The following is a 27,433-nucleotide window of genomic DNA, read 5'->3' as shown; positions in this document are numbered from 1 at the left end:
CAGCCTCCTGAGTAGCTGGGACTATGGGCCTGTGCTACCATGCCTAGCTATTATTATTTTTTATTTTTTGTAGGGATAACGTCTTACTGTGTTGCCTAGACTGGTCTCTAACTCTTGGGCTCAAGTGACACTCTCACCTCTGCCTTCTAAAGTGCTAGAATTATAGGCATGAGCCATCGTGCCCAGCAGAGTCAATTTTTGGTAGCATCACTATTTTTGGTACATGTTTATGTAATCATTTGAATACTTTATTACATTTTCCCCATTATTACAAATATGAGTCAAAAACGGAAAAATAAAAATGCTGATGCTAGTAATACGCAGCACAGGTTTCTGAAACAATACAGTTGAGCAAAGGTGGAATCATTAGCTATGTACAAAGCTGTGAAACTTTAGCTTACCCTGTCAGGTAGATATTAATTGGGACAAAATTAGGACATATAATACTTGCTGGAAATATATTATCAAAGATTGTATCTTGAAGATGAATTAGGCTGGGCATGGTGGCTCACACCTGTAATCCTAGCACTTTGGGAGGCCAAGGCAGGTGCATCACTTGAGGTCAGGAGATCGAGACCAGCCTGACCCGCATAGTGAAACCCCATCTCTACTAAAATAATACAACATTAGTTGGGCATGGTGGCGCATGCCTATAATCCCAGTTACTTGGGAGGCTGAGGCAGGAGAATCACTTGAACCCGGAAGGTGGAGGTTGCAGTGAGCCAAGATTGCGCCACTACACTCCAGCCTGGACAACAAGAGTTAAACTCCATCTCAAAAAAAAAAAAAAAGTGAATTGCAAGTAGGAATTGAATATTATTTTTCAGCTCCCTAGGAAAAAAGCTCTGGTCCTATAATATTCAATACATTTAATTTTTGCATGATCAGCTTTTGCCTATGTTACAAGGAATGTAAGAAACTGGGTAAGAATGGGTAAAAAAATTAAGTAAGAAACTGGGTAAGAATGGGTAAAAAATTAACTAGGAGTTCACCTGTAAGGAATTCCGGACTCATTAAAGGACTGGAATATCCCTTGAAATCTATAATCTATTTGAGAAACAAGATGCTTAAAACATTTAAATATATAATATGTAATATAGTATATCATATTAAGTGTCAACATGAGTAAAACAGTAAATTCTGTAATAAACCACAGGAAGGAGGGATGTAAGTTAGGGATGGCATGGAACTTCTTGAGTTCTACTTTGCTTTTTTGAGGAAAGCAAAGTAGTAAAAAGAAGTGGATGGAGAAGAGAAGGAAGGGACCAACCTCTTAGGTCAAAGAATGGACCTCTTTTGAAGATGAGTTGTTTTCTTAACATTGTGATGTGAACTACAAATAGACACATTTCAAGTTTAAAAAACAGATCATTGAACAACAAGTGTGACGGAATAGGAGAGTACTTACTAATAATGAGATAAGACATCAGTTGGTAAAAGGTTAGAAAGATGGACCTGGACCAGACTGCACAGGTCTTTCTTACCGCCCAGGAAAGGAGACACCATGGAGTCTTTGAGCAGAAGAATGACAGAAAGACAGTGTTTAAAACATTCATCTAATAAGGTGGATTTGAGCAGAGAGGGACAACTGGTAAGAATCTGGTTAAGAAGATGACAGCTAATAGTCAAGGATTGTGCCTGTGGACACAGAAATGAGTAGTTCTAACAATCACTGCATGGGAAAAATTAACATAATATACTGAATAACTAAATGCAGGGAGTAAAGAACAGTGAGATATCGAAACACAACAAGGTAACAAATCTCACAGTCTAGAAGATTGGCGTATCAGTGACAGACCAGGGGAGTCAGGAGGGCTGGTTTGGGAGAGAAGAATGAGAGATGGTTTTGACATATGTTGTGTTTGTAGTAGCTCTTTACTGCTTTTGGGTTACAAATCCTTCCTTTGAGAAGCTGATGGAACCAATGGATCCCCTATTCAGAAAAAATAAATGCATTCATACTTACACATGCTGTACAATTTATAATGTACACTCCTGGAATTGGCTGCAAGAGAGCTCTTGATCCAAGCTGTGCCAATCAGAGCCCTATCTGGAATTTTTGTACTCTATATTCAGAGGGTCAAGTCAGTCTCTCCTTAGTAGCTAAATCTGTAAATGCTGTTAGCTGATATATTTTATAATACATGAGCCTGAGAAACAGAGGGAATGCTCCAATGCAGAATGAGAAGAGAGAGAGAAAAAGAGAGAGAGAGAGAGAGAGAGAGAGAGAGAGAGAGAGCACCTCATACAAAAAGGTCAGAATTGAGAAAAAGAACATGTTCTAATGGCAGCTGAGTTCATGTCTTTATTAAGAAAGCAACTCATCTTCAAAAGAGGCCCATTCTTCAACCTAAGAGGTTGTCATATTCACTCCCTCCTCTGGACTTTTGTTGTGATCTCAGTGCCCTTCCTTCCTTCTATGTAGCAATTTCTTTTTCCTGTTCTGCTTTCTCCAAGAAGCAGTTCTATACCATCCCAGTCAAACTTGCATCCCTCATTCTTATAATTTATTACAGAACTTACTGTTTTATTCATGTTGAGACTTAATTCTATAATATGCTATATTATATATTTAAATGTTTTAGGCATTCTGTTTCTCAAGTAGATTATGACAGCTGAATAGGCAAGACTTCCCTCAAATCAATTCTGTATGCCCTATGGCACTTATCACAGCTATATACGAACAGTAGGTGCAAATATTTGTCAAACATTTATAAATGTCAATGTAAAAATATATGAGCATTTGTTTATTCATATTTTACATGCATTTTTCATTTTACAAACAAGGGATTTACTAGAAACTTCTTTTAAGTAGTAGCTCCTCTATGTGGAAATGTTTTTAAGTGTTCATCTAGAAATATTAAATATTTATCAAAAGCCTGAGGTAGAGTTGGTGGGGAAAATGTTGAAGCTATCATGTTAGAAGCCATTAATTGCAGATCAAGAAATGAGATTATGAAAAACAATCAATGAGAAAAATCTCATTTACACCCACCTTTAGAAATCCTTCCATTGTGTGACATGGATTACTTTTTTTCTTTCTTTCTTTTTTTTTTTTTTTTTTTTTTTGAGTGCGGGTCTTGCTCTCTTGCCCAGGCTGGAGTGCAGTAGTGCAATCATAGCTTATTGTGATCCTGAACTCCTGGACTCAAGTGATCCTCCTGTCTCAGTCTTTTGAGACTCTGAGATTACAGGTATGAACAACTGGCAACTCATATTTAAAAAATGTGTATTATTTGTTCTCATTTACACTTTATTTGGCATTCTCCTCAGGGCAACTGTTAGGGAATAAAGTTTATGTCTACATTTAGTTTGTGGCTCTACCCATCATTCACTGTAAACTTGGGCTGCTTCATCTAAAAAATAAAGATAATACTTATCTGATAGGATGTTGTGAGGAAATGAGGCTGTACATATAAAGCAGCTAGTAAAATATTTGCTGCCAGTAAGTGATCAACCAGTGGTGGATGGTATTACTCTTTATTCAAAAGGGAGAGAGAGTTGAGGGAAAAGGGTAGAAAAAGGTGAGCCTGATGGTTTACTTGAGACTTAGAGGGCTGGGCATGGTGGCCCATGCCTGTAATTCCAGCACTTTGGGAGGCTGAGGCAGGCGGATTGCTTGAGCCCAGGAGTTTGAGACCAGCCTGGAAAACATGATGAGACTCCATCACTACAACAATATAAAAAATTAGCTGGGCATGGTGGCACCTTTCGTCTCAGCTACTCAGCAGGCTGAGGTGGAAAGATCACCTGAGTCAGGGAAGTAGAGGCTGCAGTGAGCCATGATGGTGCTACTGTACTCTAGGCTGGGTGACAGGAGTAAGACCATGTCTAAAGCATGGAAAAAATGAAAAAAAAAAAGAGAGAGAGAGAGAGACTTACAGGTAGCCAGGGAAGACATCATAGGCAGAGGTGAGTGAGAGAGTTGAAAGGACAAGAAGGGCATTTTGAATGTTACAGATGATGCTGAAATGTTGGGAGGTATAGGGTAAGGATGGGCTATGTTAGCTACGTTATGAACAATTATTTGGAGGTTCTTATTACACGGCATATGTTATGTTTCCAAATTTAAGTTATAAACTAAATTATCATCTTTACTAGAATGGATTTTTAGTAGTTAATAAAATTAGTATTCTCAGGATTTCAGGTAATAGTGACAGAAAAGGAATTCAGAGAGAGGAGTAGAGAACAGGGGTGGCTTCTTGCTACAATGTTCTTCTCTGTCCCTACTATACCCCACCCACAACTCTGTTAGGGACATATTGTTTTGTACACAAAGTTACAGCATGGCGGCAAATTATAAGGCTGGACAGTGGAACAGAACTGGCAGAATAGAAGGATGGTGGATGATCAAAAGAGCGAAGCAGTGAGTTCATTCCTGGATATTACCCATGGGAAAATGGGATATGGGAAAGGCTGGCCAAAAGAAGTGGGGATTGATCTTTGGAAGTATGATGAGGACAGTGAGTCAGAGTTACTCACTTTATCAGAGCAGGAGACCATGTGGGTTACAGCTATCAGAGCTTAGTGTGGGTAAATCCAATAAAGAGCTCTGTTGCTAAAATTGAACATTTACAGTGTTTTTAGAATTTCCAGGAAAAATGGGTTTAAAGGTTTTCATTTTGTGAATTATTATTAAGTTTTTGGTACTGCCTACCTTGTAAAAAAGTTGCAAATAAATTTAAAGAGAAAAATGCAGACATATTATTTCTTAAAAACACTTTTTTTTTTTTTTGGCTGGACACAGTGGCTTGCTCCTGTAATCCCAGCACTTTGGGAGGCCAGGGTGGGTGGATCACTTGAGATCAGGAGTGTGAGACCAGCCTGGTCAACATGACAAAACCCTGTCTATACCTAAAATACAAAAATTAGCCAGTGGTGGTGGTGTGTGCCTGTAATCCCAGCTACTTGGGAGGGAGCCTGAGGCACAAAAATCACTTGAACTGGGGAGGCGGAGGTGGCAGTAAGCCAAGATTGCGCCACTGCACTCCAGCTTGGGTGACAGACCGAGACTCTGTCTCAAAAAAAAAGACCAAAAATAATAACAACAAAAGCCCATTTAAAAAAAATATGTGGAGATCTGCATAGCACCAGATTTACTGCTAGTAAAATTGTGTCAATTCCATATGGCAGAGTTAAATCTATCGATTTTTCATGATGCTCCACATTGAGCACCATAATTTCTTTTTTTTTCTTTTTTTTCCCCCATTTATTTATTTTATTGCATTTTAGGTTTTGGGGTACATGTGAAGAACATGCAAAATTGTTGCATAGGTACACTTGTGGCAATGTGATTTGCTGCCTTCCTCCCCATCACCTACATCTGGCATCTCTCCCCTTGCTATCTCTCCCCAGCTCCCCACCCCCCACCGTCCCTCCCCTATTTCCCCCCAACTGACCCCAGTGTGTAGTGCTCCCCTCCCTGTGTCCATGTGTTCTCATTGTTCAACACCCGCCTATGAGTGAGAACATGTGGTGTTTGATCTTCTGCTCTTCTGTCAGTTTGCTGAGAATGATGGTTTCCAGGTTCATCCATGTCCCTACAAAGGACCCAAACTCATCGTTTTTGATGGCTGCATAATATTCCATGGTGTATATGTGCCACATTTTCCCTATCCAGTCTATCGTCGATGGGCATTTGGGTTGTTCCAGGTCTTTGCTATTGTAAACAGGAGCACCATAACTTCTAAGGGCTGCCACCTGAACTAGTTTGAAAACCAACATTACACTCCTGACTGCCTTTTGTTATTTCTAGGGGAAAGGAATGTTATTAGCCTCAGTGAAACTTGCAGCGAAAGGCTTAGATACAAAGTAATCTTAAAAATAAATTTAAAAAGACCGAAGGAGAATTAAATACGGTAAGTGTAAGAAAGATAGCATAATAGTTCCTGTTTCCTGAGCCCTTATTGTGTAACAGGCTTTGTTCTAAGTATTTTACAAAATTTCATTTAATCTTTACAACCATCTGTAAGTATTCATATAATCACCCACATTAGACAGATGAAGAAAGGAAGGTCCAGAGACCTGCTCAAGGTCACTTAGCAGGTAAGTGTTGGGTGACACTGAGATTCAAACTCCAGTTTTCCGGCTCCAGTGATGACACTGTAATGCTTCTTTATGTGTATGTGATTTTTAAAACTGACATAAAGCATACAGATCTTTTTGCATATGTATACAACCGTATGGCCATTAACTAGATCAAGATATTGACTATTTCCAGCAAACCAGAAGGCTCTCTCCTGTCCCCTCTCAATCAATTCCCCTGTAAGTAATCACTACGTTGCCTCTAACACCATAGGTAGGTGGATTTTAGTTAGATTAATTCAACTTTCTGGAGTTAACACCAAAAGATTCCATATGCCAGCCCTTCACCTTGCCATGTTAGCTGTGCTATTCAAAGCTGCTCTAGCTCTGACTTTGCAAGCATTCACTGTAGGACATGGCTTCATATCCGATTTCTTGTATCGTTCTGAAGTTAAGACTAATTTTTTAAAATTGAAGAAACTCCTGGATGAACTGCTACGGGATGGGGTAGATTCAAAGTGCTGTTACCAAACAAACCTCTCTACCTTGGAAGCTTCACAGACCAGAGCTTCCTTGATTGATGTAATTTGGTGCATCTATTTGCGATCATGCCATCTGATGAAGAAGTTGGATGACCACGAAAGATCATCTCAGTTTATGGAAGGGAAGACAAGCCAGGCAGAGTTGGTAACAGTGATTGATTCGCGTCATCTTGCAGCACTCAAAGATGTTTATGTCCCAAATACCTTCCACAGTCGACTTGCTGTTTTATCATAAGAGGGAAAGCATAGAGTGGAAGAAAATCTACGTGGCGGGTGAAATATGACCTAATATCCGTCGACGAGGCATTAATGTTGTGGCTTTCCCGCCCTTACCGACCAGCTCTTAAAACCATGTTAACTTCTTAGCCAACCTGACAGTGACAGAAGCAGCGCCATGATTTTACCTCAGGCTCGCAAGCTCTGGTTGGTGAATTTTCAGCAATTATTCTAAATAACACTCTCGGTCTCCCCCACAACCCCACTGCTGTTTTGTTTTTCTTTCTCATTCTGATTCTCCCCACATCCAACCGTGGCCTTTTGAAGCCGTCTACAAACTACCATTGAGAATCCGGGAAAGAATAACTGACACTCGGGGCCTTCGAGGACTCCCACAGTGATATGTGCCTGAGGTGACCGAAGTGGGGAGATCTAGGGGAACGTTCTGGTCATCAAAGCAGGAGGACAGGCCCTGAAGTGGGCGCACGTGACAGCAGCAGCCACCTCGAGAGTGACATCACCCCTGGGGGCGGAGCCCAACTATGTAGGGCCCTGTCAGTTACTGAGTTAGCTTCCTCCCCCTGCCCCCCCAAATACCACCCACCAGTCCAAGACCCTCGGGGATACGAGAAATGCCAGGACTTCCCAGAGCGCCAGAGCCAGGGCCTCGTCTCTCCGCACTGAGGATGGCTGCGTCCCCACTCCCTTTTCCAGCCGCTCCCCACCCCCAAGCTGTGGAAGGGGCGGGGGCGCGCTAGCTCCACCACGCACGCGCCCCCACGCACGCGCGCTCCCTCCGCGCTCGCGCCCCTCCCCACCCCGGCCCGGAGGGGGCGGGGCTGCGGGCGGCCTCCGAGGGTGCGACGCCCCCAGCGCGGCGGCGGCGCTAGCGAGCGGCCGGCCGGGCGCGGGTTGCTGGGCGCGCTGCTCCAGCGGGGCTCGCTGGCACAGCCGCCTCGCGCGAGCCGCCCGCCCTGCGGAGGAAGCTCCGAGCGCTCCGAGCGCCCGGCCCGCGGCCGCTGGCGCTGCCCTCCCGCCGCCGCCGCCCTCCGTGCCTCCTCCGGGCGGCCCCGCCCCCATTCCCATCCCCCTCGCGCTCACCTCCCGGCTGTGCCGCGCGCGAGGCGGAGCAAGGCGCCCGCCGCTGCCGCCGAGTCGAGTCGAGCCGAGCCGAGCCGAGGGACAAGAGCTGGCCCCTCGAGCCGCCGCTGACAGGAGCCCCGCCGCGGGCTGCACTTGCCGGCTGCGAGGCCCCGCCGCGCTGTTCCGGGGCGCAGACCCGCCGCGGGGCGTTGGAGGGCAGCGAGGTGCTCCCGGAATCGCGGGCGGCGCCGGCGGGCGGCGCGGTCCTCAGAGGAGACCCCGGGGACTGGGGCTTGACCCGGAGGTGCAGAGAGCCCCTCAGAGCTTCAGGTAAGGGCCCGGGGAGCAGGGCGAGGAGAGGTCGCTTCGGTGACAGGGGCGTTCGCCTCCACCGCCTCGGCTCCGGGGAGAGGGGCGGGGGCGAGCGGGGAGACGGCGAAATGGGCAGCGAAGTGCCTCGGTGTCCAAGGCGTGGGGAAGGCTGGCTTCGAATGTGACACCAAGGCGGGCTTCAGAGGCGTCTGGGGTCGCCACTTGGCTGTCACCGAAGGTGTCATGGAATTTGGTACCTAGAGCGTCTCCAGATGACGGGGACCCAGGATAAGATGCGAGGCGGATTGCTAAACGTGGCAGGCAATGTGGTGCAGAACGAGTTGCAAAATGTGCCCCCAGAATGCAGCATAAAAGTAGTTGTGAAATGTGCCAGGTGAGGGACAGGGTGGGCTGGCCTGTGTGGCGTTCAGATTCATGGTAGAAGTGTTATTAGCGGCATTAATAGTTCTTCTGGGAAAGGAGGTGTAGCATAATGAAAGATTAATAAAGCTTGTTGCTAGATATTTTGCCATGGGAAATCGAGAAGAGCTATGAGCTTTTTTTTTTTTGAGGTAGAGAAAGTAACCACGTGAAAGAAAAAATTGTGTCTGGCTTTGAGATGGGAAAGAAAAAATAGGGCTAAAATAATTCCAGGTTTTGCTGTCAGCGTGTAGAGCACTGGTACAATTGTATCCAGTCTTCACTTCCAGGTGTGAAATGTTTAAAATGGTCTTCACAAAACATACACAATGATAATTAACATTGGGAAGAAGATTTGGTGTTTCGGGTGTCTTTCACTCTCTTCTCTGCTCCTCTCCAGGAAAAGACACTAATAAACAAAACCCCAAACGGCTTGACCATAATTATGAGTTCAAGATCATTAGGCAAAGGGAAGTATTTTTCATATGTGCCCTTTTCCTGATTTTTATACAGGTGAAAATATCTGTAATGAGGAAAACAAAACAATATGGTGAACAAAAGGGATACATTTTCAGGGGTTGGAGCCAGTATCTGTCACAATGGTTAATTACAGAAAACGGTAGTAGTAAAATATTTTTGTATGTTCTTAGTGTTGGGATGGTGAAATTAAAAAAAATTGAATACAGTAAATTGGCATAAAAAGCAACAACGTGGATAGTGTCAGTGAAATGCTTCTTGCAGCATTTCCCAGGTAGATCCTCTTAGGAATGTGAGCACGAAATAAAACGTTAAACATTCCCTTTCTCACTCTCTCCCTCTCCCCTCTGTATCTAGATATTTATGTCTATATATAGATACATGTACAGTACATGTATATTGTACATACATATGACATTACCCACATGCTGCAAAACGTTGTGACTTCCATTTAAGAACATCTGTTTTGAGAGGATGTCAGAACATAGCTGGGATTTCAGAAGTAACAAAAGACAACTCCATGATCTATTTAATGTAACTTACATGTATACATATAATGAGTGTTAATATACTATGAAACAAAAACATGGAGATGTGTTCCTTAGAATGTACTTAATTATTGATGAAATTTTAATGCTTTATGTTAAAATTCTTGTAAAGAAATTAAATTACATGTGTGAATGCTGTTCTCATTATAGTAATTTGCCAGATAGTCTGAAAATTCATACTGATTGGCTTTCCCTTAGATCCAAATTCAGTCATTGAGGGATCATTTGCTTCAAAGGCAAAAATGGATTTTCTTTGGTGGTTAATTTAGGGTTTTAGTCTTTTCTGTAGATATGTCCCTTACCTTGAGACGCTGTTGGGGCTGAATAACGGAGGAAAGGGCCAGAGGAGAATAAAGAGAATTCTGTGGGTCTTCCTGTTTTGTTCTGACTGTAAGCCATATGTACTGCCACCCCCTACTGTCTGTAGGAAGAGGTGTTACAGAGCCCGATTCTTTTCTTGTTATCACTGCCCCCTTGTGTAAGGGAAGAAATTGATAGTTGTACTGTGGGAACCAGGCCTCTCAGATTGTTCTTGATAGAGTAGTTATGCAGATCTGTGAATCACCTGTTTTCTTCAGGGTTGCAGGGCTTTAAACTTACTGTTAATCAGGTCTCAGATTTGATGACTATTTTAAATATTGGTGGCATTTGATTTTAGTCAGGAATTCAAATTGCTTAAGAATGTTTTCGGTATGTTCAGGAAGAGGGTGCAGTACTATTACTACTACATTCTTCCCTTATTGTATACAGGAGATTGGTTCCAGGACCCCCACATATACCAAAATCCACACATGTTCAAATCCTGCAGTTGCTCTGCGGAACCCGTGTGTAGGGAAGAGTCAGCCCTCAGTATACTCGGGTTTTGCATCCCATTAATACTGTATCGCTTGAAAAAAATGTGTATGAGTAGACCAGTACAGTTTAAGCCCACGTTGTTCAAGGGTCAGCTGTACTAGCAGTAACAGCTCACATTTATGCAGCACCTCTTCTTCGCCAGTCCTGTTGTACATTGTTTTAATCAGTTCCAACACCCTATGAGGTATGTAGTGTTATTTCCGTTTTACAGATGAGACTCTGAAACACAGAGAAGTTAAATAACTTGCCTAATATTATATAGCTAAGAAGTAGAAAAGCTAAGTTTCCATTTAGGAACGTTAGCTCCAGAACCTGTGCTCCTCGTCAATAGGCTATAGTGCTCTCTCACTCAAGTTAGTATTGACAAGGCATACTGAAAATGCATGTGCCCATCATAAAGCAAGTACTATAGATGTAGATAAACCTGGACAACTCATGTAAATGTTAAGCCTGCATATATACAAAAGATACAGTTATTTGCACTATGAACATTTTTCTTTAGGCATTTGTTTTTTAATTCTGGGATTATGTGTAGGGGAGCATCAGTACTTTTTATATGATTAAGGAAATATTTGTGATGGTGGTTGGTTTTAAGGGAACTTTAGAGGTAAAAAGTTAATTTAAAGTAGTTTAATATAGTGTGTGTGTACATAGTGTGTATATAAATACGCATTACACAGACACACAGTCTCTTTAAGAGCACCAGTAAACCTTTACTGCTTATTTTCTGTAGGGAAATTAAGGCTAAATTATGACATTTTTTTCTACCTACTCACATTTTTATGATCTCTTTTTCATTTATATTAAAAAGTACCATAATTAGCACAAATGGATTGGATGCATATGTACATTTTACTTCTAATGTCAACAAATGTTTATTCAGATTTTTCTCACACTTAAACATTGTTTTATAAGATATTGACTACCTATGACAAAATATTTATAAAAATGTGAAATATGTAGACTAACAATGCAGCCAACACTTAATAGGCCTTTTATGCAGTTTAAGCAATGGAACATTATCTTTCACAATTATAATAGTTATTTTCTTCTCTTAGCCAAACTGTTTCTGCCATTCTTTTTCAACAGAAACCTTTCCGTATTATGCGGTGAATTGCATATCTCATGTAACCAAACACTTCCTTTTTTATATGCATTTGTTGATATGGGAATTCAATGTAATCTGCTTATGGCTAAAACTTATTCAGGATATATGCCTATGTAATTTAATATATTTAATAAATTGTTATAGACTCAGACTCTGTATTTGTACTGGTTACTGGTTGGTAGTTCATTTTAGCATACTTGTAAAACTTAATTTGGTTTGCAAATTTTGATTTTACTAACATTGTTAAACATGAATAGATTATTTCCCTCTTCCTATCATGGATTCTTGAGTGTCCCATGCTAGCTCTCCTTTTTCTTCTCTTCCCCATAACTGCCTTTGCTCTTTGAGTATTTCTTAATTGACTCCGTATGAATTATTTTGAATGGAGAGGGAAGGAGAACCTAGAAAGGAGTACGCTAATCCAGTTGTTTCAAAGGGGACTGTTGGGGTAATTGGTACTGATTGAGTATATGGTAGAACAAGTGTGCATAAAAGAAATGGAAGAAAATCCTCTCCTTGTCATATTCCTTTTACAGCAGAATTAAAATTAGGTCTGAGACACTCTGATTGGGCACACTAGTTGAGTGTTGTTGGATTGAACTTACTCAGAATCACCAATGTTAGCTGGGATATTTTTACTGACAGTACAATATGCATATTTTAGTTCAAGGAGTTAGAACAAGCTGTTGCAGAGTACTGTTTACTCTTCTAGTACTAGTCTGATCAAGGTAACAAATATTATAAAATAGTTTGGAAGCTAGTTTAATTATTTGGACTTGTTTTTCTTTGTGAATGAATTAAGACTCAGCATTGCTGTATCTGCTTAATGCGCCTGCAGTCATCAAATGCTGTGATTATTTTGAGGGAAAGGCATTCTGTAAATATACTATATAAATAAATAGCTTAGACTTCGTTATAATACCATGAAAACTACCACTTGGTTTCTTTGAATAGTGTCTTTCGTAGTAACTTGCATTAGATGAAGATTGTTTAAGGTGAAAAAAAAAGTGAGTTGAGGAGATGTGTGTATGGTGATGGTGAGTGTATATCCCTGATGAGTTTCTTGAAAAGGTATGGAGAGAAATAGGTTAAGGAAGAGTTTAGGCTGGGTGTGGTGGCTCACGCCTGTAATCCCAGCACTTTGGGATGCTGAGGTGGGCGGATCACAAGGTCAGGAGATTGAGAACATCCTGGCCAACATGGTGAAACCCTGTCTCTACTAAAAATACAAGAATTCACTGGGCGTGGTGGTGTGTGCCTGTAATCCCAGGCTGCAGTGAGCTGAGATTGCGCCATGGAGTGAGACTGTCTCAAAAAAAAAAACCCCCCCAAAAAAACAAAACAAGAGCTTAAAGACTAGAGCTATGTTTTCCTACTCAGCGATCTCCTTCTTCCCTTCCTCTTACCCTTCCCTTTCCTTTCTCTTTTAAAGACAGGATCTCATTCTGTCTCCCAGGGTAGAGTGCAGTGGTGTGATCTTAGCTGATTGCAGCCTACGTCCCTTGGGCTCAAGCGATCCTCACCTCAGCCTCCTGAGTAGCTGGGACTATAGGCATGTGCCACCACATCCAGCTAATTTTTGTATTTGTTGTAGAGACAGGGTTTCACGCTATTGTCCAGGCTCATCTTGAACTCCTGGACTCAAGCGATCCACCTGCCTTGGCCTCCCAAAGTACTGGGATTACAGGCGTGAGCCAATTGTGCCTGACCATTTTTCTTTCTTTTAGGCCAGGGGTCCATAAGCCCTGGGCCACCGTGGCTTGTTTGGAACCCGGATGCACAGCAGGAGGTGAGCAGCTGGTGAGCCAGCATTACTGACTGAGCTCCTCCTCCTGTCAGATCAGCAGCGGCTTTAAATTCTCATAGGAGCTGGAACCCTATTGTGACTGCTCATGCTAGGGATCCAGGTTGTATGTCCCTTATGATAATCTAATGCCTGATGATCTGAATTGGAACAGTTTCATCCCCAAACCATCTCTGCCCCCCAACCCCCTGGAAAAACTGTCTGGAAAAACTGGCCCTTGGTGCCAAAAAGGTTGGGGACCACTGTTTCAGAGGACATTTTACTTTGATTATTTAAGATTCAAGGTAATATTAGATGGAGAACAAGAACTTTGGGTCTGAGTTTTAGAAAGCTAAAGCAGGTTATGCAATTAGTGAAAAAAAGTTTCTGGGACCTTTCTTTTTCTAGAAGGGTCAGAGTAACTATAATACCATAGTTATTTATGGAAACAAATTTATTAGGTCAGTTTATTTTAAAAAATCTTTGTAAATCATGTGAAAGCTGTGTTTATGGATATGTCATTTAAGTTGCTCGTTTTGTGACCACACATGAAGTATCTTGTTATGTTCAGTCTCTGTTTGCCCTTGAATAATTGAAGGTAAATATTATGAAGTTTAAGAGGCAAAATAATTATGTTGGTGTTTGATTATGCCTTTTCTTCCCCTTAATATCAATTTCTGCCTTTGTTCACTACATGGTATATACCACATCTTAAACTCCTTTCTTTGCTTATCAGAACTTAAGAGAGTCGCATGTCATTCATTTAAACTGAGTAGTTACATTATCGAGAATGATCTTGTTGGTGTGTTTTTATTTTTATTTTTATTTTATTATTTTTTTGAGACGGAGTTTCGCTCTTGTTACCCAGGTAGGAGTGCAATGGCACGATCTCAGCTCACCGAACCTCAGCCTCCTGGGTTCAGGCAATTCTCCTGCCTCAGCCTCCTGAGTAGCTGGGATTACAGGCACGCGCCACCATGCCCAGCTAATTTTTTGTATTTTTAATAGAGATGAGGTTTTACCATGTTGACCAGGATGGTCTCGATCTCTTCATCTCGTGATCTACCCGCCTCGGCCTCCCAAAGTGCTGGGATTACAGGCATGAGCCACCACGCCCGGCTTTTTTTTTTTTTTTTTTTTTTTTTTTAAATCCAGTTGCTGAGGAAACATTTTTAGTGTTTTTGTTAGCTTTGTGTACCTTTCTTCCATAGGTACCTCTGCATTGCTTCCAGGGTGATCTTTCTAAATAGTCATTTCATTATGTCACTTTTTTCTTCAGAATCTTTCACTGCCTCCTCATCACTGGATGGATAAAATGGAAACTCCTTAGCAAACCATTTAAGGTCCTTAATGACCTGGTCCCTGCTTCCTCTTTAGACTCATTGCCTGCCACTTTCTTCTTCAGAGTGCTTCAGCGATTAGTAAACTATGTGTGGTTCCTTTAGTATGTAGTATTCTCCTACCATTTCATGCCTTTCTTTATGAAGTTCTTTTTTTCATGGACTCCTCCTGCCTTCTCCTTTGTTCTCTGGGCAAACTGCTTCACAGCCATCATTCCTTAGCCAAACAGTGTCTTCTGAGTGCAGAAGGTTTTGCTTACTCCCCCAGGCAGGCTTGGGCATGATGTTCTCTATCTAGTCCCCCCTTGCACCTGGTATACAGTAGTTGTCACCACATTTTTTTTTTTAATAGATGGAGTCTCTCTCTGTTGCCTAAGCTGGAGTGTAGTGGCACCATCTTGGCTCACTGCAGCTTCTGTCTCCTGGGTTCAAGTGATTCTCCTACCTCAGCCTCCCAAGTAGCTGAGATTACAGGCATGTGCCACCATGCCCAGCTAATTTTATTGTATTTTTAGTAGAGATGGGGTTTTGCCATGTTGGCCAGGCTGGTCTCCAACTTCTGATATCAAATGATCAGCCCACCTTGGCCTCCCAAAGTGCTGGGATTACAGGCATGAGTCACCATGCCCGGTCTTAACATATTTTAAATATTTAACATGGCTGGCTCATCGCTAATGTGCGAGCTCTTAAGCAGGCATTATGACTTTTCATCTTTTCAGCATCAGCATAGTTAGTACATAGTAGGTGCTCATTATCTACTCACTGAGTAAGGATTGTTGACAGTTATCTCACTTATGCCTTTGAAACCTCATCTCTTATTGTGGAATTAGAGAAATTTTTTTTTTTTTAGGTTGTGATTGAAATTTTTTTTTTTAAGGGAAAAAAGAAAGAAAAGAAAAAGAGAAAGAAATGAGAAAGAGGGAGAGAGAACAGGACTTTTTTTTTTTTTTTGAAAGAAAGAGAAAGAGAAAGTGGGAGAGAGAACAGGAGTCTTGCTCTATTGCCCAGGCTGGAATGCAATCAAAAAGTAGGTATTAAAAACCTCTTTTATGCCAATAATGATGCTTAACAGTGGAGACAGGAAGGAATAAGGGAAGAAAATAACAAACAAACAGCCAACCAATATTTCATTTAAGTCTGTGAAATGCTATGCAAATGCTGAAGAGTGATTTACTTCCAATTATGTGATCACTTTCAAAATAGGTGTAATATGATACTGAGAAAAATGTATGTTCTGTGGACCTGGGGTGAAGAATTCTATAATTATTCACCGAGTTTACTTGTTCCAGGTCTGAGTTCAAATCATAGATGTCCCTGTTAATTTTCTATCTCGTTGATCCATCGAATATTAACAATGTGGTGTCAAAGTCTCCCGCTATTATTGTGCGGGAGTCCAAGTCACTTCATAAGTCATTAAGAACTTGTCTTTTGTATCTGGGTGTTCCTATATTGGGTGCGTATATATTTATGATCATTGACTCCTGTTGTTGCATTGATCCTTTTACCATTATGTAATGTCCTTCTTTGTTTCTTTTAGTCTTTGTTACTATTAAAGTCTATTTTGTCAGAGACAAAAGTTACAACTCCTGTTTTTTTTTTTTTTTTTCCTCTCCATTTGATTGGCAAGTCTTCCACCAACCCTTTGAGTCTTTGTGTGTCCTTGCTTATGAGATGGATCTGGATACAGCAAACCGATGGGTTTTGACTTTTTATTCAATTTGCCTGTCTGTGTCTTTGATTGGGGCATTTAATCCATTTAAATTTAGGATTAATATTGATATTTGTGACTTTAATATTGTCATTTAATGCTAGCTGGCTATTTTGCCCATTAGTTGTTATAGATTCTTCATTATGGAGATACTCTTTACCTTGTGGTAAGTTTTTGGGATGACTGATACTGGTTGTTCCTTTCTGTGTATAGTGCTTCTTTCAGAAGTTCTTGCAAAGCAGGCCTGGTGGTGATGAAATCCGAGTGCTTGCTTGTTCACAAAAAATTTTATTTTTCCTTCATTTATGAAGCTTAATTTGGCTGGATATGAGATTCTGGGTTGAAAATTCTTTTTGTGAGGATATTGAATATTGATCCCCACTCTCTTCTAGTTTGTAGGGTTTCAGCTGAGAGATCTGCTGTGAGTCTGATAGGCTTCCCTTTATGGGTAACCTGACCTTTCTCTCTAGCTGCCCTTAGAATTTTCTCCTTTATTTCAACCCTGGTGAATCTAACGATTATGTGTCTTGGGGTTGCTCTACTTGAGGAATATCTTTGTGGTGTTCTCTGTATTACCTGAAGTTGAGTATTTTCCTGCCTTACTAGGTTAGGAAAGTTTTTCTGAATAATATCCTGAAGAATATTTTCCAGCTTGAATTCATTCTCTTCATGACATTCAGGTACACCTATCAAATGTAAATTAGATCTTTTCACATAGTCCCATATTTCTTGGAGACTTTGCTCATTCCTTTTTACTCTTTCTTCTCTAATCTTGTCTTCTCATTTCATTTCATTAAGTTGGTCTTCAACCTCTGATATCCTTTCTTCTGCTTGATCAATTCGACTGTTAAAACCTGTGCCTACTTTGCCGCGTTCTCGTATTGTATTCTTCAGTTCCATTAATTCGCTTATATTCCTCTCTAGATTGTCTATTCTCATTAGGATTTTGTCAAACCTTTTTTCAAGGTTCTTAGTTTCTTTACATTGGGCTAGAACATGTTCTTTTAACTCACAGAAGTTTCTTATTATGCACCTTCTGAAGCCTAAATCCGTTAATGGAACGCACTCGTTCTCCATCAGGCATTGTTCCCTTGTTGATGAGGAACTGTGATCCCCTGTAGAGGGAGAGGCATTCTGATTTTGGGTATTCTCAGCCTTTTTACGGTGGTTTCTTCCCATCATTGTAAATTCATCCACCTGTCGTCTTTGTAATTACCGACTTTCAAATTAGGTCTCTGAGTGGACGTCCAACTTGTTGATTCCCAGCGCCAGAATCTGAGCAACCCACTGTGCCGGCCAAAACAGCCGCGTTAAGATTTGTGGTGCTTTTCTGCTTGGGAATCTCCAGTCTGGCTTCCTTCTTGAGTCCCTTTGTCAATCAGCTGCATATGTGACTCTGCCTTCCTGGAGCTCCAAACGTTGACCAAAAGTGGACCCAGTCCCGTTTATTCTGCACCAAGAACCGCTGCACCAGCCACAAGAGTCACGCTGGCGACCCGTGGGGCTCCTCTGCTGGGAATCTCCTGGTCCGTGAACAACAAAAATTTGTCTGAAAATGTGGCATCCTCTCGTTCTCTGTGCTTTCACTGGGAGCTACAATCCTGAGCTGCTAGTAATCAGCCACCTTGGATCTCTCCGTCGAATTAGAGAAAATTTTAGGCACCAGGAGGTAGGTTTAGAGAAGTATACATACACACACCATCTAAAATATTATTCAGAGTAAGTCCTGGACTGTAACTAAAACTAACCTGAAAGATAAACCAGATTTTGTTCATTTTTATGTTTCCTGGTGGCAAGAGGAAGATGAGAAGGTTCTCTGTGTGGATTTTAGCCAAATGATTTTCTTTCTACAGTGCAGGAGTTGCCAAACTATAGCCCATAAACCAAATCCAGCCCATTGTCTGTTTTTGTGTGACTTGCAAACTAAGAATGGTTTTTACATTTTTAAACGGTTAGGAGGCATAATACTTTGTGACATATGAAAATTAGAGGAAATTCAAATTTCAGTGCCTATAAAGAAAGTTCTTTTGGAACTTAGCCATATTCACTTATTTACATATTGGCTATTGCTGTTTTTGGGTGAAGCAGCAGGGTTGACTATTAGTTGCTATAGAGACCATATGGCCTGCAATGCCTAAATATTTACTAGCTAGCTCTTTAGAGAAAAAGTTTGTCCATCCTTAATCTATTACATTAAGTGTTCAGTGAAAGTCACAAGTTGGAGATGTACCAACTACTTTTTTGAAGGGCTTTGCAAGGCATAATTCCTTCTATTTACTGAGAAGATTGGCCACTTTGCTTTTATAATGATTTATATGACAGGCCCCTGTTGTACCTTCTGATGACACCCTTATTATATCTAACACTGAAGAAGTTTCTCACAAAGTGTGTTTTAAGATTCTATGCCTTTTTTTTTCTTTTAAAATAAGTATTCCAGGTGAAGAGGGATTTGGAGAACAGCATGTAGTAGTAGAGTGTTTTTCTTTGCTCAGATCTCAGTTTCTCATATGTGTATTTTAAAATAAAAGATCATTGTTACATTTAAAAAAGTCTTGATTTTGTGTATTAGTTTGTTAGGCAGACACCTTGTGTGTAAAGTTGAAGAGTTGAGTTGTATTAGTTATGTTGGAAAAACTGGGGGATTTTTATGGAGTGTATTAACACATTCATTGATTTAAATATTTATTGACTACCTACTATGTATAAGCAGTTAATTTTACTGCTGTTGTCTTTCATTTGGGGATGGAAAGTTTATATTCTTCCTTAAAAGCTGAAATTGTAATTCAGAATCCTGTGTCTTACATATTTTTCCTACCCCTGGGAAAAATATAGTTTTAAAAAATGTAGCATACTATTAATCTTTGCTGCTTCCTAACGTTCAGTTAAGCCAATGTTGATAGGTTTTACTATTTCCTTTATGTGGTAAAGTATTATGAAAAGCAAGGCAGTGATTGATATATTCCTTTTCATAAATATCAGCAAGTCTTATAGACATAAAATTCATAAAGAAATGTACATAAGCAATAATAATGGAAAACTTTGTTATTCCAAACGGATGATCTTTGGACCAGGTAGCCATTCTTATTTCCTTGTCTGTAATACCATGCTAGCATTATCATATGATGACATAGCTGATTATAAAGATTGGCAACATTAAGAAACGTGGCACCAGTTTTTCATTGCCATGGAAATCCCCCTGCTAAGCCAGCCTTATAAGTAGATTATAGTTATGGAACTTGGAAATGAGAGTGGGTATGTAGAGATTGTGATTTACCTATTTTAGGCTTGGAGAATCAGCTTCAAATCTCAGATCTCAGAAAATTCTCTCTGCCTAAATAAAGGTAGTCACTTCTTAGCCCTTTATTCCTAATCTTTCATTAAGTGGAAGGGTAGAGGAATTCCACGATTTCTAGTTCTGTTTGCTGCAATTTGTTAAGGCATAGCTAGTTAGGTTGTAGGTTATAGAAACTTGATAAATATTTGTTGTACTCTATAATTCTATTTCTGTTCAAATTCCATGGAATCCTGTAGGGCTCCCTGGGATTGTGAATTATTATGAATGAAAGTAAATAGCTCTAGTAGGCCTGTGGATTGAAGACTTATTAAAGCACATAAATAACCATCCAACCACATATACCCAAATTCTGCTTCAGGGTCAGAGAATCTTAGCTTTTCCTTTTTAGGGCTTTTTTTTTTTTTTTTTTTTTTTTTGAGACCCAGAGACTTTGTTTGAAAGTTGTTATTCAGACATTCCATATTATAGGATGACAATTCTGTTGTTGAGTTGTAAGAAGTTTAGAAATTCAACAATGATACCAATGTATATTGGAAAGAATATGACTTTATGAGTTTTGAATCATGAAAATGGGTTTAAATTACTGCTCTGTCACTAATTGTATGAGGGTCCAAAAACCTATCTCGCTGGGTTTTTAATATGATGAAATAAAAGAAAATCTTGGTGAAAATCCTTAGGACAATGTCTAGTACTTAATAAATGGTAATTTTTATTAGCCTGTGGAAAGTGTCCTAGATTTTTCTTTCTCGATATATACCAGCTCCTCCCAATTTTTTACTGGCATTGTCACTGCAGCTTTTCTTTGTTATCTTGTCTTGATTTCCTTTTTAGCCTTGCAAGGCATTTTAGAAACCCATGGTAGTTTGGATATTAATTATTTTATTTGTATCATTAAATTTTCTTTTGTAAAATATTTGATAGCTGAGAAAAACAGTTTTTGAATAACTGTAAACCAAAAAACTCAGATACTAATGGGCCAACTCCTATTGTGCATTTTTTGGACTATTTCTTTTGAATGCTATAAACTTGACAAAAATTAATTTTAATCCTTCCTATAAAATATAAAACTATAGTGTTTCTTGAGATGAGCCCCTGACAACCTTTTTCACTTTAGGTAAACAGTTTTAACTTTTACAAACATCTTTTTTTGTGAATAATAAATTGAACTTTGCTCCTTACACCCCTACCCCCAGCCAAAGCCCCAGGTTGACAGCTTTTTGTAATTTTTCTTTTTAAAAACATCGTATGTGACAGTCAGTCAAGGTGGACTGCTCAGAGGGTTTGTCTGTTTGTTTGTTTTTTATGTCTACCTACTTAATAAAAAAAGGACATGTATTTACATAATCATTGGAAAAATTTGCTGCTTTTTCTGTAGTATAGATGATCAGCTGACTATTTAGAATCTCATTTTTCCCTAAGCTTCAATTATTTCTCCAGCACTTTGTCAGTTTCTGCTAATCTGTGTATGTTTAGTATAATTACTTATTGAATATTTTTCTTTAAATGAACTTGACTCATTTTCTCTTAGTTTCGTCTTTAGTTTTCCTGGTCTTTATAAACTGATAAATTTGTGCTACGTATAAAATAAAGAATAGTTCATCCTGAAGACATTTCACTTAATGTACTTGGGAAAGACTACTTTTATGCAACTTTGGTTCCAGAATGGATTGTTTTGAATTTTAAAATAACTTCATAATGAGTCTTCTCCTTGCTTTAAGTAATTTAATTCTGTTTTTGTCTTTGGATGTGTTAAAGGTAGGCATTTATTGGTTGTCAACAAATGTTCATTGTCGTTACTTACAATGGGCTGCTGGGGTATTTCTCCCCTATCTCCAAACATTCTACCTATTTTTTTTTTTATTATGAAAGTAATACATCTGCTTGCAACCACTAAAATGAACAAATTCTAGGAGTCATTAAAGGAAAAGTTAATGTTTTCCTCTCTCTGCAGGTTTCTTCCTTCTCCAGTTACTCTCCTTGGAGTAGCTGACATTAACCAACACTTTGATGAGGAATATTTTTCAATGTGTTTCTCTTTGCTCAAAAATATATAAGCGTATACATATAAATATACAGGCTTTCTGTTTTTCTAATTAAATAGGGATCGTATTTATTGCTTAGTAGCATGCATAAACATCATTTAACAATATATCATGGCTATCACTTCAGTAAATGGAACTCTAATTTTAAAAAGCTGAATAATATTTTATAGTACATTGTGCCATAATTTATGTTATTTCTCAACTGATGGACATTAAGATTGTTTCCCCTTTTTTTTTTTGCTATTATAAACAATGTTTATTCATAATAAACATTTATTATAAACAAATAATGTTTATAACAGCAAAAAAAGGAAACAATCTTAATGTCATTAAGATTAAAATAAATCATTATTTTATTTGAAATCAATGTAAAAAATATTTTAGAATGTGACTGGGTTTAGGAAAGCGTTTCCTAAATTTACAAAGCTTTTTCTTCTAGTCACTTTTATGACTAGAGGAGCAAACATTTGAAATAAAATATTAGCAAAATAAATCCATCAGTGTTTAGAAGATAATACTTAATCTTATGATCAAGTAGAGTTTATTCAAGGAAGGAAAGGACATTAAAATATTAAAATATTTTATTAACAAATTCTAATAAAAAATTATTTCTCTTTTTGTGGGAAGAGGGGCTTTGTATTGTATTTATACAAAAAAGCACGGGGAGATACCTGCCCATGTGGACAGCAGTCCAAGTTTTATGCAGTTCTTTGGTCTTAAAAGTTGATAGACAAAAGTCTTTATTCTGGAGTCTTTGGAGTGGGGGGACTCTATGGCTCCTGTGCCTTGACCTTGACCTTATCACTGGCTTTAGGTTGCGGAAGCTTAGTATGTTGACAGTATGGACAGCTGGGAAAGAGATTGGGATGGATGGTGTGGGTGATATCCAGTTTAGGGCTGATACCTTTTCATAGTGCCAATTTGATTGCTTTGGGCTTGATGAGCACCTTGTTGGCCTCCGTCTAGGTGCTCATTGTCTTGGAAATGTTGGCCTGAATATTTTTGAGGACTTTTTTTGTTGTGCTTCTTGGCAGAATTATGCATTCCTTAGAATCTGAATGTCTTGAAGCCATTTCTGTGCCGTTTTCAGTACAGGTCTTCTGTGATACTGTTCTTAGATTTGGCTGTATCTGTACTGCTGGCTGCAACTCTGGGAGTGATGGAGACTGGAAAAAAGAGCCCCATGTTGATTCTGTAGATGCCAGGAAAGCATTTGATAAAATTTTGGAATAATTTTCCCAGAATATATGTGACATAATTTCATAGTCATTATTAAATGAAGATGCCTTTTATCTTGATTAGTGAAAGGTATCTTGACCAGACATAGTATTCATGAATCATAATCCCTTTTTTCATACAGAATATACATGTTATACCTCTGTCTTCAAGCCTTTTGTACAGATGAAAAATCTGATTCTTCTTTCTTTATAAGTGTCTTCTGTACATGCAATTTTACCATCCTTATATGCCCTGAGGTTTTCAGGTCCAATCTCATTGTATACTTTATCCCTTTTATGTCCTGAGAAACCCAATGCTGCCAGTAATTCCTGTCTTTATAGTTCTGTATTTCCGCCTTTCTGAACCCAGTTTTTTCTTTTTTTGGTCTTATTCTTTAAAGTTTAATAATTTTAATAATTTAATAATAAATTTTAAAAACTTAATTCTTTAAAATTTAATATGTCATTCCAGTAATTGATCATTCTGAGTTGATATTCTCAGACACACATTGTGCTCTTCCAAAATGTAGCTTAAGGTTTTTTTTTTTTTTTTTTTTTTTTAAATTTCAGGAAAGTTATTTTGAATTACTGTTTTTATTCTTTGCTGTGTTCCTTGCTTTAATTTTCTTCTTCAGGGGCTCCCCCTCTTGCTGTTATGTTCAATCTTCTTATGCCTGTCTTCAGTATTTGTTATTTTTGTTCAAATCCTTTTTCTTTTTGAGTTTTAAAATTTTCCTCTTTTTTAACTTTCTATTTTTCTTAAGGGATTATCTCTTTATTCACTCTTGTCCTCACTTCTGGAATGATTTTTTTTCCCCTTTATATATTCATTCCTGAGTTATGTCATCTTATTTTGAGTTTTTATGATTCTTATTATTTATTTATTTATTTTTTTTGAGACGGAGTTTCGCTCTTGTTGCCCAGGCTGGAGTGCAGTGGCGCGATCTCAGCTCACCGCAACCTCCGCCTCCTGGGTTCAGACAATTCTCCTGCCTCAGCCTCCTGAGTAGCTGGGATTGCAGGCATGCGCCACCATGCCCAGCTGATTTTTTGTATTTTTAGTAGAGACGGAGTTTCACTATGTTGACCAGGATGGTCTCGATCTCTTGACCTCGTGATCCACCCGCCTCGACCTCCCAAAGTACTGGGATTACAGGCGTGAGCCACCGCGCCCGGCCTGATTCTTATTTTTGTTCTTCTTTTATGTCTTGTGTCATTTTGTTAAGATCTTTTATTTATAGCTTGTCAACAGTTTTGGTCTGTTATATGGGCATGTCTTTCTGGCATGCCTTCATTGTCTGTAGGGATGTAGCTTTGTATGGGATTAACCTTGATACTTTCCTGTGACTCATTTTTATTTGAAATAAATTTTAAAAATATTTTAGAATATGGTTGGGTTTAGGAAAGCATTTTCTACATTTACAAAGCTTTTTCTTCTCTTGCTTTTCTGTAGTGTTAAAAAATGTGGTAAGGCAGGGCACAGTGGCTCACGCCTATAGTAATCCTAGTACTTCGGGAGGCTGAGGTGGAGGATTGCTCAAAGCCAGGAGTTTGAACCAGCCTGGGCAACAAAACGAGACCTTGTCTCTGTCAAGTATTTAAAAATTAGCTGGGTATGGTGGCACATGCCTGTGGTTCCAGCTAAATGGGAGGCTGAGGCAGGAGGATAGCTTGAGCCTGGGAGTGTCTAGTCTACAGTGAGTCATGTTGGCACTCTTGTAACTCCAGCATGGGCAGCAGAGTGAGACCTTGTCTCAATAAATAAATAAATAACAGGCAGCTTGCTTTCTGAGATTTCCTGGTCTTATTCTCCTTCACTAGTTTGGCTTGAACCTTCTCTTTCCTTCATCTCTCTTGTCTGACTCCAGTTTTCACCACTGTATGACTCTGAAACCTTTCGTCTGTGCTTTCTGGAGTTTATTGTCAGTCATCTGTAAAACTCCATTTCTTTTTAACCTCTTCTATAAATAATACCTCCATTTCCTTGCTCTACCTGAAACTTAGCTCTGAAGAGTTCTTTAGTGGTAGCTCCTCCTATTGGGAACAGAGATGTCCTGTTTGCTTCTTATTGCGGCATCTAGACTTCTTCTGGGCTCTCTCCTGCTACTCCAGTCATGTAATTATTGGTGATTTCAGGATCCATACAGATGATTTTCATATTGGTTGTCTGTAATCTGAAAATCTGAAATCTGAAATGCTCTAAAATTTGAAACTTTTTGAGTGGCTGACATGACAGCTCAAAGTAAATGCTCTTTGGAGGATTTTGGGGTTTCAGATTTGGGATGTTCAGTGGTACATACATGCCAAAATCAGGAAAAAAACTGAAATCTGAGACATTTCTGGCCCAAAGCATTTTGGGTAAGGAATACTCAACATGCAATACTCTGGCTTCCTGACTTCCTCTCCTCCATTGATTTATTTTAGCCATTCAACTCTGTGGCATATCCTATGCAGATGCTTTTGCATTAAATGGGGACCTTTGAAAACCTCTGGATACCTAAGACTCACTCCCAGGGAGTCTGATTTCTGTATGTTTCTGACATTTTACTCTCCACCTACCACCTCCTATTTTTCTGGCTTCTAGTACCCAAGAATCTTAATTCTTTGACCTCACTAAGACTTTCTCATTTGTCACCTTTTCTGTTCCATGTCCTAATTTCTTTTTCTAACTAGCTGAGTTCCCAAAGTCCGTCATTACACTTGCTCTCCTGAATCTACTTTGAACCCTCTTGACTTCTCTCTCTGAGTGGTTCTTGCTTGGCCAAACCTTGATGAAAACCAACTCCGTCTGTTTTATATCTGTATGCTTGCAGATGAATATGGCCTGATCAAACAGCTATGTTGACTTTTGATGCTTGGCTAGTACTTCATGACTTTAAATTCATGGTTTAGTGCTGCCCAGCTGTCTTGTTAACTCTAGCTCTTTCATGTTCCCATTGCTTAGATGATTATGTCTTTCCCTTGTATTCACATTCTCAGTATTTCCTTTCCATCTTCTCTCTCAGCTGATGACCTTGCTTTCTGTTTCATTAAGAAAATAGAAATAATCTTCCCACCACCTGCATCTTTACCAATCTTATTATGAAATAACTGTTTTTTCCTCTGTTGAAGGCCGTTTCCTCCAGTTGTCCATTAGAACCTACCCTTCCTCGCCTTCTCAAGGATATTGTTCCTGTAATTCTTCCTCTTTTCTCCTTTTCTGCATTGCTGTCAACATAATTCTTAGACCACTAACCTAGAGATAGAGTAGGTGTCCTCATTACTCCCCATTTGCAGCTTTCAGATTATTTTCCTTCTTTCTTCCCTGAAAGTCTCTAGCTTTGTATCTCATGTCATCTGACTGTGTTATCTACAGCCTCTCATTGTTGTTGACTGTTCTTCTGGTTCATTATAGGGAATGCCTTACAATGATTTCTGATACTGACTACCTTGGATTAGGCCAAACTTCAAAAGTTAAGGGCACAGTCCTCCATAAGACTACTCTACAAAACGTAGCTCAAGTTTGGGGATTTCAGAGCCACCCTCGTTTTTGAATAACTGGCTAAAATTTAGGGGTTTTTGCTGCTCCACGTTTGATAATTCATTAGAACAACTGATAGAACAGAAAAGCACTATAGATTTGATTATAGCTTCATTGTGTCATAAAGGATACAAAGCAGCATCATCCAAAAGGAGACACAAAAGGCTGGGAAACTCCCAAATATGAAGCTTCTGATTTCTTCTCCCTATGGAGTCAGGATACATCACCCTTCTGACACAAAGATGTGTAACAAATCACAAACTGTTTACACAATGTCCACAATCTTCTTTGGCATTTCATATGCAAGCATGACTGATTTAATCATTGGCCACTGGTGGAAGTAAGTCTTCAGCATCCTGCCCCATATGGTCAGTCTCATATGGCTCAACATCTCAACTCTAATTATATGACAAGGTTCTCTAGCATAGCCAGCACCTATCCTGCATCATTTTATTGCCACAGACTGTCTAGGGACTTACCATTAGTAATCTTGTTAGCATAAATAATCAGAGCTCACCATGAGTAACAAAGACACTCCAATCACTCAGGAAATTCCCAAGATTTAGAGACTACCTTTCAGGAACTGGGGACAAAGGTTAGCAAAATTCTTTATTACACTCGATTCCCCCTTCATACTTGAAAACAAAAAATTAGTTCTTCTCACCTTACCAGTACTGTTGTTAATGTTAATTCTTGGTAATTTTGATCATGTAGATATTTTTTTCAACATTTTGATCTTTCAGTCCTTTGAATTTATTTCCTTCAGTGATGATGTCTTCCAATTTTCCTCAACCATCCACTCTTAATAGTGGTACCCTAGATCTTGACTAATAGCTGCAACCTCCCTGTTATTTCAGTTTCATGAATCCTAATCTCTGATCGCCACTTGCTGTCTTTCCATCTTTCTGCCTCTGGTACCCTGACTCCAATAATCCGTTAATCC

At 39.5% G+C, this 27,433-nt stretch overlaps 1 protein-coding gene across 6 annotated transcripts in view; it reads left to right on the top strand.

Moving 5' to 3' along the window:
* Positions 1-8,084: 8,084 nt before the first annotated feature.
* The window catches only part of TANC2 (tetratricopeptide repeat, ankyrin repeat and coiled-coil containing 2), a 435,131-nt gene continuing 415,782 nt past the window's right edge, over positions 8,085-27,433 (top strand). For all 6 annotated transcript variants that reach the window (XM_032266054.1, XM_032266053.1, XM_032266051.1 and 3 more), the window contains exon 1: positions 8,085-8,195. The gene's annotated coding sequence lies outside the window, so the exon portion shown is untranslated. The remainder of the gene's footprint in view (positions 8,196-27,433) is intronic.

This window comes from Sapajus apella, unplaced genomic scaffold (assembly GCF_009761245.1).
Source record: "Sapajus apella isolate SASKATOON/1434 unplaced genomic scaffold, GSC_monkey_1.0 scaffold153, whole genome shotgun sequence".
Classification (NCBI taxonomy): domain Eukaryota; kingdom Metazoa; phylum Chordata; class Mammalia; order Primates; family Cebidae; genus Sapajus; species Sapajus apella.
Note: the sequence above shows the minus strand (reverse complement) of the source record. Positions and strands in the feature narration are given on the sequence as shown.